Below are 5,568 nucleotides of genomic sequence, written 5' to 3' on the forward strand. Positions count from 1 at the left end.
AGCACAGTCCTTTGTTACTATCAATAAACAACAACTCCTGCAATCTCTATAGGTATTTATATGAAGTTCTGCAATGATGGAACTGGCCTACAGAGGTGGGGGCGCGGCAAGGCCGCGCCGGTTTTCTAGTAAAGGATTGATTTATGCAGTTCAATATTCAATTCAACAATCTTATACAGTTCTGTGATATATAAACTATTTTGTGGTATATAGACTATGTGATACACACTGTTGCAATAGATCCTAGTTTGTTTTCCTTTACATGGGCTGCAATTGCATATTTTCAGTGAGAAAGAAGCTTCCTGGAAACTTGAGATAGGAGCTGTGATAAGAAACTTGAGATAGGAGCTGGTGACATATGTACAGTTTGTGGATTATTTGCCACTCAAAGCTGATTTAGGTGCTAGTCTATCTCTTTCGGACACATGTAGCTCATACTATAGACTTATCATTGATGAATCAATGTTTCATGTTTGTAATGGCTGACCATATATGTATGTCTTAGTGAGTGTTTGGACCTAGTCATGAATTGAATAAATCTATTTGTATGAGAAATGTGCACAATGATGTTATTTTGTATTAATTTGCAACCAAATGGCCTTTTTTAAATGCATTTAAATTGTCTCGTCGAACCATCAATCGCTAAAAGCATTTATAACATCAAATTGTCTGTCGCTATAGAGTACTGACAGGCTATCTGTCGCTAAAGAGTAGCAGCAGGCTGTCTGTCGCTATAAATATTCAGGGCAACAGACTATCTGTCGCTAAAGGTACTGTCTATCGCTAAAGATTTTTACCGTTAGGACTTACACCGTCTACATAAGTCTGTAGCTATAACTTTTTAGCGTCAGATCGTCTATCGCTGTATCCGCTTTTAGCGTCATATCATCCATCGCTAATCTTGGTGTTGTGGTGTAGTGCATATCCGAAAACAGCTAAAACATACGTCCGAAAACACTTACAAAACACCTAGAAAACAATTGAAAGACATTGCAAACATATGCAACATCTAGATGAAAACACTTGCAACAGACGTATGAAACACTTGAAACATATGCTTGCAACATACACATATATGCAACATCTAGAGGAAAACACTTGCAACGTACGTCCGATATAGATGAAACATTTGAAATATACACATAAAATATATATTTGCAGCCATTGCAACATGTGCAATATTCCGATCTACTTCTACAACATCCTGAATTACTTTTGCAATATCGATATAAAACAATTGCAACATACCATTGAAACACTTAAAACATACGTTTGCAACATACTCTTTCAGCGCAAACATCTCCTTGTTGCTTCACGTATGGAGGCTCGTCGACGCATGGAGGTCACCGGTGTGCTTGTCGGCGGCGCGAAGGTCATTGCCAACGCGGAGCTAGGCGGCGCGCGCACAGAGGGCGGGTGTGGGGGCAGCACGGGCGACAGTGCGCGCACATGACGGGTGGGTGCACGTGGAGGTCACCGGTGGTGCGGAGCTGGACGGCGCAGCACAGAGGGACGGAGTGGGAGCGGCACAGGCGGTAGTGGCGCAGAGGGCGGGTGGGCGTAGAGAGTGGGTCAAGCGTCCAGACGTCGGACGCTCGGGTTAGAGCGTTTCTGATTTCTATATTATTTTTATTCCTATTGTCATGAGCGTTCTAAACTTGTGGTTTCTCATGATGATGAGATGATCACGGGTGACAACGAGAGACAAGTGTTCAAACACAATGACACAACTCACTACTGGAAACCGGCACTTTGCCGAGTGCCAGAAGCTTTGCCGAGTGTATTTTATCGGGCACTCGGCAAAGATGGCTTTGCCGAGTATTTTTTTCGGCACTCGGCAAAGATGGCTTTGCCGAGTGTTTTTTTCGGCACTTGACAAAGATGTATTTTGTCGAGTGCCATTTTTCGACACTCAGCAAAATACGTCTTTGTCGAGTGCCTTTTTTCTGGCACTCGGCAAAGATGTATTTTGCCGAGTGCCATTTTTTGGCACTCGGCAAAATGCGTCTTTGCCGAGTGCCTTTTTTTTGGCACTCGGCAAAGAGGCATTTTGCCGTGTGCATTTTTTTTGCCCTCGGCAAATCATTTTTTTCAAATCAATTTTTGAGGCCCTAAATGAATTCAAATGAAAAACTTTTCAACTATAAAGTTGTATAACTTCTCAAGATCTACAAAGTTTATTTTGGTCATTTCTTCATTTGACAAAGCGACAATAACGTTGTTCATAAAATCTACATCTCTCATTAGTTTCGTGAAAGTAGAAGAGAGATATATAAGATTTGTGAATAATGTTACTACCACTATGTCGGATGAACAAATGATCAAAATAAACTTTGTAGATCTTAAGAAGTTATGAAATTTTGTAGTTGGCAATATTTTGATTTGAAATCTTGTCATGCAAAAACGACGTTTGAATTTGAAAATTTTAAAATTTGAATTTTTCAAAAGACCTCGAATGGAAAAACTTCCTAAATAAAAATTGTAGATCTCCAAAAGTTATGAAACTATGTAGTTGATAACTTTTTGATTTGAAATCATCTTATCATGCAAAACTACGTTTGAATCCCTCAAATTTGAAATTCGAATTTTCCAAACAACCTCGGATGGAGAAACTTCCTAAATGAAAATTGTAGACCTCGAAAAGTTATGAAACTTTGTAGTTGACCATTTTTTGATTTGAATTCGTTAAGGGCCTTAAACAAATAATTTACTCTTGGTTTAGTATAATATATGAGGATAGATAACGGAATCTAAACATAAGTGATAGCGTTGTACAGTGGTAGAGCAGCAGACACGCGAGGGAGGGGTCGTGAGTTCGAATCTCGCCGCCCACGTTAGCCGCGAATTTTGTGCAAAAAATGCAGTGACTTCGATGGCCGGTGGCGCTGGACGGATGGACGCTGGCCGGTGGCGGCCTCCCCCGAAAAAAAAATTTGCTATTATTTTTGGTTTTTTCGTATTTTTATTTTGCCAAGTGTAAATCTTTGCCGAGTGCCCGACAAAAAGCACTCGGCAAAGGTTTCTTTACCGATTAATTTTTTGTCGGGTGCGACACTCGGCAAAACCTTTGCCGAGTGTATTTTGGGCTTTGCCAAGTGCCGCAGACACTCGGCAAAGTGTCGGTTTCTAGTAGTGACTCGTGTTTTCTTTAGCCAATCGGCGACCGACGACGAAGCCTTAGGCTGTGTTTAGTTCGCGAAATGAAAATTTTTGGATGTTACATCGGATATTTCGAGGATGTCGGAAGGGGTTTTCGGATACTAATAAAAAAACTAATTACATAGCTCGGCTGGAAACTGCGAGACGAATTTATTAAGCCTAATTAATCCATCATTAGCGCATGTTAGTTACTGTAGCACTTATGGTTAATCATGGACTAATTGATCTTAAAACATTCGCCTCGCGATTTCCAACTAAACTGTGCAATTAGTTTTTTTCTATATTTAATACTCTATACATGTGCCGCAAGATTCGATGTGTTTAGGGTGAAAATTTTTAGAAACTAAACTAGACCTATTAATAAGCTACTCGGCATGTTCGCTGGTTGGTTTCTAGGCTGATTTAGACTGGCTGGTACTGATTTGTTGTGAGAAAAAAATACTTAACTGACTAATTTGAGTTAGTAAAACCAACAAGCGAATAGGTGACTAGCGCCCCGGCCCCTAGCTCGCTGGTGGCCTAGCTCGTGCCGCCGTGTGGGTCCGTGCCCAGCACAGATGCCGATCGAAAAGATGTGTGGCGACCGATCAACCAAGATCCTGTGACTTGTGACTGTGACTTCATTCTGATCCATCCGTGTACGTACGCCACGCGGTTTCATTCGGTCCTTTTTCTCGTTAGCCGCGTCCTCTCTCTCACCGAACCACAGCTGCCATTCTGTTGACAAACTATTGCCCCCACCAAATTCTATGAATCAATTCTCTCAATGCTATTGGAAATTTTACCAATCCTCTCATTGCCATCTAAATTTTCAAACTTTCCTTACTACCTTCGGAATAAATTCACACTTCCCTATTGCTATTTTCATCAACATCTGTTAAGTTTGTCACTAAGTTGCTGTGGAAATGACATTTTGCCCCTCCCAGGCAAATGATGTAAAAATTACCTCTCTCCTTCCCCACTCTCTCTTTCTTCCTTACCCTCCAGCGCGTCGATGAGCCGCCTCTCGCCCTTGCCGCTCCCACGCGACGGTGAGCCGCCTCCCGCCCGCGCCGCAAATCGCCACCTTCCGGTCGCTAGGGTTTGGGCCAGCATGCGAGCTCGAGCTCACAATTCAGAGCGCGATGGATTTTGGCCATCTTGGCCAGCGCCTAGATATCTCTCGCGGGAGCTCACTCTGCCCCGCACCTTCTCACAGCCGTGGTGCCCCTGGGCCCACCGCCTCGCTCGTCCAAGCTGCTCAGACGTGGCCCCACTGGCCCGCCACCTCGCTCGCTTGCTCGCTGGCCGCTCTCGACCCTTCGTGCCACAGGCCTGCGCTGCATCACCCACACATGTCTCCGCGCCGCCGGGCCAGATCCGCTGCTATAGATACGAGATAGATACGTCACATTCTGTGGTTTGCCTTTAGACATTGAAAGGTGGGCCCATGGTGTCATTGGAAGAGAGCAAGGGAGGTCATTTTGCAGTCACTGTTTGCTTAAATGGCCGTTTAGCCCATTTACACACTATTTAAACGCTACACTGTCGTATACCGTTTCTGTTTAATCGGTTGTTTTGACCGTTTAAATGTCCGTTTTTCTCGTTTAAACACCCGTTTTGCCCGAATAATGTGCTAAACGGTAGGTGACCGACTGTTTACCGTTTAGCGTTTAGGATAAAAACTGTTTGTAGTTGACAAAAAAACACTGTTCCTTCTAGTCAACGAAAGAAACTTAATAGGTGCTGATGGAAATGGCAATGAGGAAAGTGTTAATTTATTCTGATGGTAGTGAGGAAAGTTTGAAACTTTCAATGGCCACAAGGGAAGAGTTAAAGTTTCCAATGGCATTGAGGGAATTGACTACGGCCGTCATGTAGAATTTGGCTATCAGCTTCACAACTCAAGACTTATGGAGAGTGTCTCGGTGTAGAAATTTCAAACTCTCAAGATTGAGCAAGGGATGAATTGAATGTCTAGAAATTATGGGCTCGTTTGATAGCAGGGGCTAATTGTTAGCCAGCTAAAATTAGCCAAAATTAGCCCGGCCTAGCCCATCTAAACAGGAGAGCTAGTGGTGAACTAATTTTTATCCATGTCTCCAACTAATTATTAGCTAACTAGCTGGCCAACTCACGCTATTTTTTAACTCTAACTAGTAACTAGCCCTAGCTGATCTAAATATGCCCAAAGATGATGAAATGGCTATTTTTTGGACAATGGAAATAAAAACCAAGTGGATCTTTCTTAAGATTGCAGGCAATTGACTATATATATGTTTTCCTTGTATCTTTTACATTAGATGTCTTGTCAAATACTCCTACTTCATTTTTCATGTACTCCCTCCGTTCATAAAAAATTATAAGACATTTTAGTTTTTTAGATTCATTACTTTTGCTATGTATTTAGACTAGTGTATATCTAAGTCT

The sequence above is a fragment of the Miscanthus floridulus genome, chromosome 15 (assembly GCF_019320115.1).
Source record: "Miscanthus floridulus cultivar M001 chromosome 15, ASM1932011v1, whole genome shotgun sequence".
In the NCBI taxonomy this organism is placed as follows: domain Eukaryota; kingdom Viridiplantae; phylum Streptophyta; class Magnoliopsida; order Poales; family Poaceae; genus Miscanthus; species Miscanthus floridulus.